Here is a 15,826-nt window from a genome sequence, read left to right as displayed (position 1 = left end):
GGGGAGAAAGCGATACTCCGTTTCAAAAAAACCCCAAAACAAACAAACAAAAAACCACAAAAAACAAACAAACAAAAAAGCATACGTATTTGTAAAAATGATCTCCTGTGTCAAATATTTGTGCAGTCAGAGCTGACTTGTAAACTATTCTTGTAATATCTCATTATTTTGAAAGATTATGTAATGAATTCTAGATATATGACCAATAAAAATGATGAAACAAACAAAAAAGTTATAGTAAGTTAAGGTTAGTTTATTATAGAAGAAAAAATATTTTAAAAATAAATTTAGTACAGCCTAATGTACAGTGTTTATAAAGTCTACAGTAGCATAGTCTTCATTAGATGAACTATAATGTCCTAGACCTTCATATTCACTCACTACTCACTCACTGATACCTAGAGCAACTTCCAGTCCTGTAAGCTGTAGTCACAGCAAGTGCCCCATATATGTGTGACATTTTAAAATGTTTTACACTGTATTTTTACTATACCTTTTCTATGTTTAGATATATTTTGATACATAAATATTTACCATTGTATTACAATTGCCTCTAGTATTCAGTACAGTAACATGATGTACAGGTTTATAGCCTAGAAGAAATAGACTATGCCATATAGTCTAGGTGTGTAGTTGGCTATACTATGTAGGTTTGTGAAAGTATACTCTATGATGTTACAAGGACAAAATTACCTAATGATGCACTTTTCAGAACATACTGCTATCCTTAAGTGACATGACTGTAATTTAATTCACTACATTATGGGAAGATGAAATTAAAATATACAGATGTTGAATAACTTACACAAGGGCCAGTATTTTACTCCAGTTCTGCCAACTTCAGTACTGGATCTCTTAAGCTGGATCCTAGCAGATCTTTCCTAAGATCTGTGTAAGGAAAGTCAGAGGTGGGAAAATGTTCTCAGTTTGTTTAAGTAGTTGAACTCACTTGCTTATGGCAGGGGGTTCAAAGAAGTTGAAAAGAAATTGGTGATTTGGAATTTCATAGCTACATGATGGCAGCCTTTAGTATCAGGTTGCATTTGGATTTCATCTTTTAAGCAATAAAGGAATTATGGGAGGTTCTTTTTTTTAGACAGAGCCTTGCTCTGTCACCCAGGCTGGAGTGCAGTGGTGTGATCTCAGCTCACTGCAACCTCCACTTCCCAGGTTCAAGCAACTCTCCCACCTCAGCTTCCTGAGTAGCTGGGACCACAGGCACGCACCACCATGCCCGGCTAATTTTTGTATTTTTAGTAGAGATGGGGTTTCACCATGTTGGCCAGGCTGGTCTCAAACTCCTGACCTCGGGTGATCCACCTGCCTTGGCCTCCCAAATTGTCGGGATTGCAGGGATGAGCCACTGCGCCCAGCTATGGGAGGTTTTTGATCATGGTAAAGTTTGGCTTGAGGGTGAAGATTAATCTGGTGGAAGAGACTGGATGGTTTAGAAATGAGAGATGGTAGACAGAAACTAGGTGGGAAGCTGGGGTTCTTAAAATAACAGTATTGGGAAACAGCAGTGGACAGATGAAGAAACTGGTGTCTTTGTGCTACTACAACAAAAACTTGTGGTGGGGTAATTTATAAAGAATTTTTTTTTTCTCACAGTTCTGGGGGCTAGAAGTCCAATGTCAAGGCACTACCCATTTGGTATTTGGTGAGGGCTTCTGTGTGCTTTCAAGATGGTGCCTTGTTGCACAACCTCCAGGGGGGACAAATGCTATATGGCTTCACATAGCGGAAGTGACGGAAGGGCAAAAGAAGCTTAAAACTCCAGGCCTTTTATGAGGCACTAATCCATTCAAGAGGAATGAGTTCTCATGATTTAATCACTTCCCAAAAGACCCCACCTCCTTTACCACCACAATGGGGATTAAGTTTCAATATTTGAATTTTGGGGACATTCTGAAAGCAAACAGAAAAGGAAAGATCCAGTGAAATTGGTGACTAGATATGGGCAAGGAAGCAAGGGACCAGTGGCTACATTCCTTAAAGTGGTATTGTTACTTAACTTACATGTAAGCTACTAGGGTGTGCAGAGGGGGATTTCTGACATATACTCAGCAGTCATGAATACAAAGCACAATGTAGGTTGAATGTCTGATGAAAATAGCCTATATCTTTTTTATTATGAAGTCAATAAGTAGAACCAGAAACTTTGGGGTTTGCAGTGAGGAGGTTCAGATAGAAGGCCTGAGGGTAAGAGTGATCCAGAGAAGGCAGACCTATTTTAAGAAGAAATTAAGGGTCTTCTGACGTGACCCGAATTACTGTGACTTGGCTCTCACATTTAAGTAGAACATCTTCAAAATAATCTCCTATTTTACAAGGAGCCTATATCTAGGTGCTTGGCATGGGCCCTTACTTTTCTGTCAGCCAGCAGGTGGAGGGAGAGAAAGGCCCCTGTGGAGGCCAGTCGCCCTCCCTCCTCACTTGCCCAGGTCCCCTAGCCCATCCCTCGGTGGGAATTGCAGTATGTGAGGAGGGGCATGAGAGCTAATACTGCGGTGTGGATGAGGAGCCTCTGGGCGCTACTCTCTGGACATGCTCCTGTCCCGTCACGCCCCCAGTAGGCTGGCTGGGACCACCACAACATGGTGGCAGTGGGCACTCCTAGAAGATAAGGGCAGGCAACTGCCACAAACTCCATTTGACTGCTTTTGGGTGGAGCCGTGGGGGTTGGGTGGGGCGGTATTTAAAACAAGATCAACCAAGAGCAAGAAGAGCTTGGTGTCCTAGAACGGGCCAGCGTCTCCTAGGAAACATACTCTGCGGGGTTGCATGCTCAGGGCCACATGGTTCCACAGTAGGTAGGAGTTGCCCCAGGCTACCATCAGCGAGGTAAAGCAAGTGCTCAAAGCAGAGAGCTGGGCCTGTTGGGTCAGCACGCCTTCCCTACTGTCAGGAGCAGTGTAGGGTTAGAAACAACCAGGTCCACGCATGTGTGTCTTTCCACAATGTCAGGCTTTTACTAATGCTATTCCAGTCACAAAAGCCATGAGCTACATGCAGTTCCCAAGGAGGCAATTCTCCTTAGTACTTCCCTTTTACTCTGTAGGCAGAGCTGTGGGCACACAGGCATAAGCCACTCCACAACTCGGTCAATATTGTAAATATTGACGAAAAGAGTCAAACTCTGAAATATTTGAAGAGATTTATCCTAAGCCAAATATGTGACCATGGCCTGTGACACAGCCCCAGGACATCCTAAGAACATGTGCCTGTAGCTTGGCTTTATACATTTTAGAAAGACATAAGACATCAATCAATACATGAAAGATGTACATTGGTTTGGTTGGGAAAGGCAGGGGCTTCCAGGTCATATGTGGTGAGAGGCTCACTTGAGCCCACAAGTTTGAGGCTTCAGTGAGCTATGATTATGCCACTGTACTCCAGTCTGAGTGACAGAGCAAGACCCTGTCTCTAAAAGTAAATAAATAAAAATTGTATGGCAAAGGATATGAAGGAGATAGGATAATCATAGGATAATAAGATTTAAGAGGCCAGGCATGGTGGCTCATGCCTGTAATCCCAGCACTTTGGGAGGCGGAGGTGGGCGGATCACCTGAGGTTGGGAGTTCGAGACCACCCTGACCAACATGGAGAAACCCCATCTCTACTAAAAATACAAAATTAGCCAGGTGTGGTGGCACATGCCTGTAATCCCAGCTACTCGGGAGGCTTAGGCAGGAGAATCACTTGAACCTGGGAGGCAGAGGTTGCAATGAGCAGGAAATTGTGCCATTGCACTCCAGCCTGGGCAACAAGAGTGAAACTCCATCTCAAAGAAAGAAAGAAAAAAAAAAGATTTAAGAAAATGAGTTTGAGGGAAGTCAAGACACTTAAATCCATACCTTTTATGGTTTGGGGAAGAGTTTTAATTTTTATCTCAGATCATAAAACCAGTTAAATTCATTTTAATATTCTCTCAGAAGTATTTAACTTGATAAAACATAATGTTCGCTCATTTTTAATTATGACAAATTTAAAACATATACAAAATTAGAGAGACTAGTAAAATGGACTCCTCTATGCTCATTGTTCAGGTTTAACAACTATCAACATTTTGCCACATTTGCTTTATTTGTTCCTTTTTTCTTCATTTTATTATTTTGATATTTTAAATAAAACTGAGACATCATGTAGTTTCCTTCCTACATATTTCATTACACATTTCTAAAAACCATGGACAATTTCTTACCTAAGCAAATGCTACTATCATACTTAATAAAGTTAACAGTAATTCCTGGTATACCCTTCATTTTGTAAATAAAACATAACTTGACTTACATCTTCTGTTTGGGAAATTTGGAAGAAAAAAAGGTAGCCCTGGGTCTGGATGTGGATCCATGCTAAATTTAGGGGTTGAAACTGGATCTTTCTTCCATGTGACTCTCACCTTTTCTATTTAGATCCTGGAGTAGAACTGCATTAGCTGAACACAATGGATCCTTCAGAGCATTGGCTTCCTGCTGGGGAGCTGGAGATTTGAGATCTCAAGAACTACTTTCTAATATTCTTGTTCACTATCCATCTTTTCTGATAAGCCTGGTCCCATCATTGATCATTTCCTTACAACTTCATAGTCTAAAATTACTCATTGAACAATGAACATATGGAAACCAAAATTAAAAATATCTAAACCATCAGCAAATCCTGTTGGCTTTACTTCAAAATTGTTCTAGAATCAAACCATTTGCCACCATTTTCACCCTGAACCAAGCTGCCACCATATCTCTGCTAGACTATTGCCTAACTTATCTCTTTGTTTTCATCCTTGTCCCTCTCAACCACCCCCATCGCTCATACAACCTATTTTCAACACATTAGCCAGAAGAATCCTTTTTAATTGTTTAAAATTAAAACTGCTCCTACTCAGAATCTTCCAGTAGCTTTTCATCTCACTCATAGTAAAAGTCAAAGTCCTTACAGTGACCTACAAGGCCCGACATAGTGTGGTCCTTCATGACCTCTTGAGTCTAATCTCCTATTGCTCTATTCTCTTTCACTTTACTGTAGCCACGCTGGCCTCTTCGTTATTCTTAAACATACCAGGCCACTCTTGCCACAGAACTTTCACATTTGCTATTCCTTCTGCTTGCAGGCTTTTGCTCAGATATCCAGATGTGGCTCTTCCTTTCTTTCTTTCTTTTTTTTTTTTTTTTTTTGAGACGGAGTCTCGCTCTGTCGCCCAAACTGGAGTGCAGTGGCCGGATCTCAGCTCACTGCAAGCTCCACCTTTTGAGTTCATGCCATTCTCCTGCCTCAGCCTCCCGAGTAGCTGGGACTACAGGTGCCCGCCACCTCTCCCGGCTAGTTTTTTGTATTTTTTAGTAGAGACGGGGTTTCACCGGGTTAACCAGGATGGTCTCGATCTCCTGACCTTGTGATCCGCCCGTCTCGGCCTCCCAAAATGCTGGGATTACAGGCTTGAGCCACTGCGCCCGGCCGGCTCTTTCTTTCTCTCACCTTCTATGACACCTATTTAATAAGCTGTTTCTTGTTACCCTATTTAAAATTATGATACATATCCCATCGGTATTTTGTATCCTATCTTGCTTTATTTTTCTTCATAGTATATACTCTATACTTTTAAAAAATATTATTATCTCCCCCTTTAGTGAGACACAAGTGAGAGTTCCCCATAAGCAGGAAGGGAGGTTAGCAAACAATGCTGTTATCTAAATGCAACTTTAAGCGATCTCTCCTGGCCTTTACCCTTTGGAAGTGAGTAGGGTACAGGAAAATTACCTAAAATACCCATGGGCTCATACCTCATGACAGTATGTGACCCTGGGCAAATCATTTAATCTCTTTGAGGCTGTTTCCTAAAATGTAAAATGTTATTAAAAGTATCTTCCCTTCCTACCTTACAGGGATATTTTGAGAGGAATATGAAATGACAAGAAAAGTCTGTAATGAGCAGTAACCATCTGCAATGAGTATACAATGGGCTGGTTGTAATCTCAGGCTATTGATGAGCTGGCTGTAACTCAGTAGGTCTGTTGGCGGGCTGAACTACTCTACAGTTGGTTCGAGAAGCCCACAGAGAAAAGGCCTCTTATATAAGTCCTGAGTCAGACATCAGCTTTATGCTTCTAATGAGTAATGGTTGCTTAGAAAGGTTATACGATACTCTATTTTTCTCTATCTTGATTTTCAGCTAGCCACATTTTAGTAAAAAAAAAAAATTATCAAAGAAAAATTTTAATGTAGAAAACCCTCTGTAATTATATTTCTGTTACTGGAAAAGACTGACAGTGTTAGAATTTTCAAGAAAAAATGCTTTTCTCTAACTTTAGGAACTTCAGTGTTCTAAGGACATGAGTTTGAGAATTATTGGTATAAGAGTTTGGTATATGAGGAGAGGAAGTTTTTCTTGGATGCAATAAGGAATTAAAGAGACTGACTGTAACATGGAGTTAGTCTCAGGTTGCCAAGGTCTACCATATACTTTATGTTTTGGAACATTTCTAACCTCAAAAATCCCATTACTTCCTTTTAAACATAAGGACTAAAAAGCTGTTCCAGGCCTCTTTTATCATGTAAAATGAGTCAAGACATTATAGTGGTTGAAAAAGTGGGCTCTTAAGTTTGAATCCTGGTTCTGTCATATATTGGCAGTGTGACCTCAGGCAAGTTATTTAATCTTTCTGTGTCTGTACTAGTTTGCTAGGGCTGCCATAACAAAGTACCACAAACTGAGTGGCTTAAACAACAAAAATGTGTTGTCTCACAGTTCTGGAGACTAGAAGTCCCTAATGAAGGTGCCATTAGGGATGCTTCCTGCTGATGGTTCTGAGGAAGAATCTGTTCCAGACCTCTCTCCTAGTTTCTGGTAGTGTCAGTCATTATTTTGCTTGTAGATGGCATTCTCCCTGTATCTTCACATTATCTTGCTTCTTTACTTGTCTCTCTCTGTGTCCAAATTTTCTGTTTTTAAGGATGAGTCATACTGGATTAGGGCCCATCCTAATGACCTTATCTTAACCTGATTATCTGCAAAGTCTATTTTCACCATCTTTTGGGGAAGACACAATTAAACCTATAACAGTGTCTTAGTTTCCTTTTCTATAAAAGGAGAATGGTGATTAGCTACCTGATAGGACTATTGTAAGGGAATTTTGAGTTAAGAGATGGCATATGTTTAGAATAATTTCTAGTCTATAACAATTACCCAAAAGGATAGAGGGTAAGATTTACTTATGTAGACTTGAGAAAATGAATAAACTGGAATTGAAAGGCAGATCATCTACCACGGATATCTGTTACCAGGGCAGATTTGGCTCATCATGCTTCCTAGTCCTTTCTCCCTATCTTCTGTGGAACAAGCCTACCACCCATTTCTCTGGTATCATGACAATACCCTAACAACTGAGAAGGACTTGCCTTTAGTTTGTATATGTCTCTGTTTGAATCCCTCCTCCCCTTATTTTTCCCAATCATGGGACAATGTTCAAAAGGCATCAGGTCCTTCAAATATCATGTGGTATTTTAGGAGAGCTGAGTGTCAGGCCTTGCCAGTCATTCCCAGGGTGTGTGACCCTAGACAACTCTTTCTCTTATCTCGATCTCACTGACCCCTGCTATAAGAGTTTCATTATTCATGTTTACATAGCACTTTGGAATTTTCAAAGTAATTTTGTTATGAATTTGTCTTATTTAAGTCTTACAATATCCTATTGCAGTAGGGTTATTATCATTCCATTTTATAATAATATTGAGGTTTAGAAAGATGATTTAGTTGAACAAGATGACACAGATAGAAAAATCCCAAATTATCAAAATCTAGTCCCTTGACTCTTGAGTACAGTGCTTTTTGCATTGTCCTGCTGTGTCTGAGGGATACTTTGTCTTCTCATTTGCCTAAACTGAACTAGTGGAACATCCCCTTGTTGGAATGGGAAAACCAATCCCCCAGGCATTTAGTCCATGCCTATCTCAATTCTGGGGGTCATGAGAGACTCAAGACAGTATGAAAAAAAAAACTTCCAAAATGCTTTGAAAAATAAGTATTTTCTAGTTTCAAAGTGGCTCTAAGAGGAAATTACTGCACATTGCAAAGCAAAAATGTCAAAAAATATATATTTTCACTCCTCTTTCTGATTTTGATCCCCATTTTTCCTATCTCCTTCCTAAACTCTTTATCAAATCCCTATTCCAGCCTAATTTTTCATTTTCTTGCCTGTTCTCTTTCTCTCTAGACAATTCTGTTTTTTTTCCCCTCAATCCTTTCAGACTTCTAGGGATGTTGGACTTTTATCCCCCATTTTCTGAATTCCCATGTTCCATGAGACTGCCTCCCAAACTGGTGTTAGACAGAGGAGGGAGACTGGCTTTCCAGTTCTTTTTCTGACCTTGGCTCAGAACTTTGAGAAATCCTGGAGAAGAGTCCAGGACAGCCTCTGCTTGCCAAACTCTATATAATCATGCACACATCCTTTATTTTCTGGTCCTCAATTTGCCCATGTGTAAATAAAGAGATTGGATGAACTTCATTGCTTGAGGCCGATTCTGGTTCTGAGACTCTATGCAGGACAACTTCCTCCAGACAAGCAGGGCTTTAATGATGAAGTGAGAAAATGCTCATAAGAATATTGTTAAATAGAAAACCTGAATACTAAACTACGTATGTAGTATAATTTCAGCTATGTAAAACAAAATAATTTACTAATTTAACTTATATGTACTGAGCACTCCACAGTCTACAACTTTTTCATTTTGCTTCATTTGACACTATAGGAGATGCCTCACAAGTGTCATATGGACAGGGACTGACCAGCTAGACCAAGTTTCGTGGGCTGTGAACCTCAGCCCCATAGGTCCAGAAACTGGGTATTTTTCAGGGCACTGATGTTACAGAGTCTCTTGGGGACAACTCACAATAGCAAACCTCACAAAAGACAGTTCCTAAATATATTTTACTGAATGCTAATGGAGGCTGTATATTTCCAGTGAAATAATTCATGGGTTCCATGTTTTAAGGTGTCAGAGAGAAGACTGCTTGTTGATCCTTGAGTCAGAGGCAACAGAAAAGGTAGTCATGAGGGAGAGCCTATTCAGGCCACAGGGGTATGTTTATGTGTCCTCATGCCATGACAGAGTACATGTTGCTAGTGACTAATATGCTCCTGGGTGGACTCTACATCTCTCCAGCCCTGGATAGGACCTGGCAGACCTCAGTCCTTGAGTTCCAGGGTTTTTGGCTCTATGATGACCATCTCCATTTGGTTAATATATTTTGTCCTGAGATTGGCACATTCAGCTTTTCATTTTTATTTCAATTCATTGATTAGGTAAATTTGTATTCTACTTACAGTATATATTTGTGCCTGTTTTCCTCCATACTTGTTCACGTTTGATTTTGACAATAATTTTAATTTTTTCTGCCTAACAGGAAAAATGGTATTTCATTGTAATTTTAACTTGCATTTTTCTGACCCTAGGCAGTTGCACATCATGGTATAAATTCACTGCAGATTTTTTTCTTTCTGAATTTTAATTTATATTTTGTATTCTTTCTGCTATTTGGTTATGTGTCTTTTAAAAATTGATTTATAAACATTACTTATATATTCTAGGTATTATGCCTTTATTTGTTCCACATTCTCTTCCCAGTCTGTAACATATGCTTTAATTTGGCTTCTGTCATTTTAAATACAAAGGTGCTAAATTTTAATGTAGTCATGAGTGTTTTCAATTTTTAATTCATGAGTATTTTTATTTTTATTTTTTTGTCTCATGGTGTCTTCCCTACCCCAAAAATGTAAATCTAGTGTCCTATATTTTAAAATATATTTTAAGTTTGTTGCTTCACACTTAGAATCTTTAATCCATCTGATATTAATCTTGTTAATTGAGTAAGGTGATAAACTAATTGTGTTTTTCTATATTCATAGCTAATTTTTCCAAGCACTTTTTAAATTTTAATTTTAGTATTTATTTATTATTTATTTTGAGACAGTCTCACTCTGCTCTGTTGCCCAGGCTGTAGTGCACTGGCACAATCTCGGCTCACTGCAACCTCTGCCTCCCAGAGGTTCAAGCTATTCTCCTGTCTCAGCCTCCCAAGTACCTGGGATTACAGGCCTGCATCATCACCTTGGCGAATTTCTTTTTATTTTTTTAGTAGAGACAGGGTTTCGCCATATTGGCCAGGCTGGTCTCAAACTCCTGACCTTAAGTGATCCTTGGACTCCCAAAGTGCTGGGATTACAGGCATGAGCCACCACACCCAGTCGCCTACCACTTTTTTAGAGATGTTCGTTATCTTCCAAAGATTTGAAGATCCTAACTCAGACTTTGTTTTGTGATTCTGTACACTTTCCCTGCGGGGTACATATCTGATTTCAATATTCAAATAGATAGATGATTGATAGATAGGTAGGTAGGTAGGTAGATAGATAGATAGATAGATAGATAGATAGATAGATAGATAGATAGATAGATAGATAGATGATGTCTAAAGCTTTCTTAAGCCCAGGTCAATATTTCCATACCTTCAACAGCTAAAACCAAAATCCTTGATTTATCAGTGATTCATCTCTTCTCATGCTCCACAACAATCTTACAGCAAATCCACTAAAATATATGTAAAATCTGACCACTTCTCACCACTTCAACTGTGACTACCCCTGTCTGGGCCACTGTTATCTCTCACCTGGATTCCTGCATTGCATTTCTCCCAGTCTTCTCACTTCCCCTCATGCCCCTCCACAGTCTCATCTCAGCTAGCAGCCACAAAAATCCTGCTAAAACAGTCTGATTCTGTCACTTCTTTGTCCCAAAGCCTGCACTGGCTCCACATCTCACTTGGCTATGCTCACTCCTTGGGTCCTGAAGCCACTATTCCCTTTGTCTAGAATCCTTTTCCCTTTCACATCTGCATGGCCAAATGCTTTATTGCCTGTCAGTCTGCTCAAATAGCATTTTCTCATGAAACCTACACTCCAGTTACAACCCTGGTTACTCTCCACAACCAATCTTGATACTCTACATATTTTCTATAGCATTCATTGCCCTCTAAATTACTAAGTATCCAATAAATGTTTCTATGGATTGTAATATTCCCAGGTACCCAACAAACATCTGTTTAATGAATGAAGGAACAGCCTACTAAATACTTCCTTTTATCCCTCAGGCATTTCACATTCATCCTGTTCAAAATTCATTAGTTTTCTCCCAAAACTGTCTATTCCTCCATGCTAGATGGCTAAGAGTCAGTTTCTTTCAGCTCCCCCTTACTCTCACCATGACAGTCTTCTCTGGCCACAACTGTGCAATCTGTGAGAACCAATCCCTGCTTCTTAATCCCTCCTCTGCCTACTATCTCTCCATGCCCAATGTTAGCTACTCTGGTTGAAAGGCACATCATTAATAGTTGCTGGTGTTTGTGAAGAATGTCCCACTACACCACATGTCCTCAGGGGAATATAAATTAAAATAATAATGAGATACCATTATACATCTATGAGAATGGCCTAAATCCTGAACACTGACATCACCAAATGCTGATGAAGGATGTGGACGAATGGGAGCTGTCATTCATTGCCGGTAGAGATGCAACATGGTACAGCCACTTTGGAAGACAGTTCGGTGGTTTCTTACAAAACTAAACATACTCTTACTGTACAATTCAGCAATCGCACTCACTGGCATCAATACAAAGGAGCAGCTTTATTCACAATTACAAAAACATGGAAGTAACCAGTATTTCCTTCAGTAGGTGAATGTATAAACAGCAGTACATCCAGACAATGGAAGATTATTCAGTGCTAAAAAGAAATGAGCTATCAAACAATGAAAAAACATGGAGAAAACTTAAATGCATATTAATATGTGAAAGAAGCTAATCTGAAAAGACTGCATACTATACAGCTCTAACTATATGACATTCTAGAAAAGGCAAAAATAGACAGAAAAAGATCAGTGGTTACTAGGAGTTAATGAGGAGGGAGGGAACTGGTGAAGCACAGAGGATTTTTAAGTCAGTGAAACTACTCTGTCCATACTCTAATGGTGGATACATGTCACTATACATTTGTTCAAATCTACAGAATGTACATCAAAAATAAATCCTAATCTCAACTGTGGACTGTGAGTAGTAATATGTGTCAATATAAGTTCATGAATTGTAACAAAAGTACCATTGAAGAATGTTGAAAATGGGAGAGGCTATGCCTTTGTGGGAGCATGGTATATGGCAAATATCTATACCTTCCACAGTTTTGTCATGAACCTAAAACTGCTATAAAAAAATAAAGTCTATATTTATCCAATCCTAGGACCAAAAATAAATAGGAGATGAATTAATTAATCAAGGCAATGATCATCAAGGGCTGATAGCATAACCATTACATACCTCCCAATATTAGTATATGACACAACCTATGAAGTATCTGTCCATGTACATATATATGATGCTAATCGAACTCCTTGAATTTATTGATTTATAGGAAACATGAACAAAAGATATATGTTAAATGACACTGGAGGAATATAACTAACAAAGTACAGTACAACTATGGGAAACTCTATATGACAACCCAGCTAATTCAACAAAAAACTGAAAGATGGAGTTTGGTGATTGTGTAGTCCCCTTGAACCATCCGAGGCAACTATGCATTTTCTCTAGAAATTCAGAGAGCAGGCCTGACGTGGTGGCTCACGCCTGTAAATCTTGGCACTTTGGAAGGCTTAGCAGGGAAGGGATCGCTTGAGCCCAGGAATTTGAGACCAGCATGGGCAACACAGGGAGAACCTGTCTCTACAAAATATTTATAAACTTAGCCAGGCTTGGTGACACATGCCTGTGGTCCCAGCTACTCAGGAAGATGAGGTGGGAGGATCGCTTGAGCCCAAGAATTTGAGACCAGCATGGGCAACACAGGGAGAACCTGTCTCTACAAAATATTTATAAACTTAGCCAGGCTTGGTGGCACATGCCTGTGGTCCCAGCTACTCAGGAAGCTGAGGTGGGAGGATCGCTTGAGCCCAGGAGCTTGGTGGCACATGCCTGTGGTCCCAGCTACTGGGAAAGTTGAGGTGGGAGGATCGCTTGAGCCTAGGAGGTTGAGGCTGCAGTGAGCCATGGCTACACCCCAGCCTGGGCAACAAGACGAGGCCCTGCCTCAAAAAAAAAAAAAAAAAAAAGGAAAAAAAAGAAATTCAGAGACCACTCTGGCATGTACAGCGGAGTCTAACGACAAGTGGTCTGGATGACCTGATGTTGGGGGTGACTGTATAGATTCCACACATTCCACTAAACCCCAGCCTGAAGCAAGAGGAGATGTTCCTTTTCGATGCTCTTTTTAAGGGTTCTGAGATGTCTGTTTTTCGCTTTCTTCTCCCCTTTAACCTTATCTTTCTGTAATCCACATCCTTCTGTGAGCCTTGGAAACAAAATGACAAAAAAATAAATAAATAAAAAATAAAAAAATCTACCACTCACCACCTCTTTGATAATTATGGAGGATTTTGCTGTTTTACCTTAATCCTAATCTTCCCTAGTAAAGCAATCAGAAATGGCTTCAATACCAGCAGTTTTTGGATATGTTCCTCATGTGATTTTCCTGTTTCCCAAAATCTCAAGCCGGAAAAGCCCTGGGTCAGGTCTGTTTTTGCTGGAAAAGATTCCTGTTTCCCAGAGGCAAACCAGTACTATTAACGCCATACAGTTACTATCTGTTCCCTGCAGTATCGCCCAAACCTGATACACTGGGCTGCACTTTTCCCCATTGTCAAACAAGGGATCCAAACCTAGTTTCTGAGTCTGACACACAGGAACCTTCGTATACCAGGAATTTCTTTCATATACAGCACCCGGTTTTACACAGCTTTCTCCCTCTTCCTGGATTCAGTCTCTGCCGTTATGAGGTTCATAATCGAGATCCTAGGTCCCTCATCCCCTTTATTAGCAGGCATGGGTGCGCAGAGACTCAGGTCCCTTCTCCCAAAGCAGAAATGGCCTTGAAGGGAGGCTGAACCTCGGAAGTGGCCTCGGAAGGAGGCCCAGCAACCACGCCCTCCTCTTTGCCATGCCTCTTGGATGCTAGTCGGGCTCGCAGCCTCAGTCTGCGAACTACAATTCCCAGAAATATCCGAGGCGCTTATCGTCACAGTGCCTTAGACTCCATTTCCCAGAAGTCTTAGGGAGGATTTCCACGCGCTTCAGAAACCCCGTGAGCGGTCATGGGCTTTCGCCCTAAGAATCTAAAGGCTAGCTGGGTGGGTAAAGTGCTGTCTGTGTAGTGGGTCTCGTTTTGCGGGGATTGTCCAACAGGAATGGCTTCTTTTCACTTCTTTTTCTAACAAAGTGATAATTAAGAATGCAGCCTTTGTCCTTTTTTTGTTAGATTTTATTCACTTAACATGTATTTTCCAAGCCTATTACATTCGTCTAGATTTCTGATTTGTGGGCTGTGGGACTGTGAGGACAGAGACCCTCTCATATTGTTTTATATTGTTTTGTACTCAGTACCTGTTTTAAGAAAAAACAAGAAAGTAAAACCAAAGACAGGCGGCCTGGCGCCAGACCTGAAACCAGCCCTGGGCCTGCCTGGCCTAAACCCAGTAGTTAAAAATCAACTCATAACTTAGAAACCGATGTTATTCCTAGATTCCAGACATTGTATAGAAGAACATTGTGAAACTCCCTGCCCTGTTCTGTTTCACTCTGACCACCGGTGCATGCAGCCCCTGTCACGTACCCCCTGCTTGCTCAAATCAATCACGACCCTTTCATGTGAAATCTTTAGTGTTGTGAGCCCTTAAAAGGGACAGAAATTGTGCACTCGGAGAACTCGGATTTTAAGGCAGTAGCTTGCCAATGCTCCCAGCTGAATAAAGCCCTTCCTTCTACAGCTCGGTGTCTGAGAGGTTTTGTGTGCAGCTTGTCCTGCTACTATTGAAGAAAGATGAGCCACTGGATAAAGGTTGTCACTATCATAATAATTCAGCTCATCAAAGAAGGCTCGATCCTTCCCCCAACATTTTCCCTGCTAACCCCTCCCCTTCTCTGTCCTTAGCAATACGCACAAATACACACCCTGAAAAGCATAAAGGGATGAAAAGCAAAAAATAAACACCGCTCAGATCATCGCTGGTCATGTTAGTATATGCTCTTTCAGCCCTTTTACAATGTAGATATTTATATGTTTATATCTATATATGATATATACAGAGAAAGGTTATGTGTATTATGTTTATGCTTAACAAAAATGTTATAATTTGTATTTAACAAAATGTTTACATATTGATCTTAAAATTTTTCCTATATTAATATTCTTTTACAATACAATTTTTAATGCTATTATCTAAGAACTAACTAATCTTGTACCATGTATCTGCATTTCTTTGCAGGTTTCCTGTTTATCTGGAATCTCTAGCAAATGCTTGAGTCTGCTATTATTGAAACAATATTATAAAATATATATATAATTATTTTATTAGTTGTGACAATGACATCATGGTTATGTTTAAAGGAAGAAAAAGTTCTTACATGCAAACAAGTCAAATAGTAAAATGTCTGGAACTTTAAAATACTTCAGGAATAAATAAAAGTGGGAAGTAGGGGCAGGGATTGCTGAACAAGATTGGCAAAGTATTGATCATTTTTGAATGAATGTTAGTGAAGGATACACAAGAGTTCACCATACTGTTCTATTTTGTGTCTATTTGAAATTTTCTGCAATAAACTTTTTTTAAAAAGTATACCAGCATTCCTCTTAGAACAAATGAAACCAGCTAATTCTTTCCTGCCTCACGTTCAGGTCATTTTTGGTCACTGCTCAAATGAAGAATTTTCACCTCCGCTGTTATCATC

General features: G+C 39.9%; 1 protein-coding gene across 2 annotated transcripts in view; it reads left to right on the top strand.

Moving 5' to 3' along the window:
* LOC105491658 (zinc finger protein 391) overlaps nt 1-15,497 on the top strand; it is a 47,547-nt gene extending 32,050 nt beyond the window's left edge. The window contains exon 3 of one of the 2 annotated variants that reach the window (XR_011623923.1): nt 15,364-15,497. The gene's annotated coding sequence lies outside the window, so the exon portion shown is untranslated. Of the gene's footprint in view, nt 1-4,415; nt 5,013-15,363 lie in introns of those variants that run through there. The other variant, XR_011623922.1, reaches the window with a different exon arrangement.
* The last annotated feature ends 329 nt before the right edge of the window (nt 15,498-15,826 follow it).

The sequence above is a fragment of the Macaca nemestrina genome, chromosome 5, assembly GCF_043159975.1.
Source record: "Macaca nemestrina isolate mMacNem1 chromosome 5, mMacNem.hap1, whole genome shotgun sequence".
Classification (NCBI taxonomy): Eukaryota; Metazoa; Chordata; class Mammalia; order Primates; family Cercopithecidae; genus Macaca; species Macaca nemestrina.
This window is presented reverse-complemented; position numbering and strand designations above follow the sequence as displayed.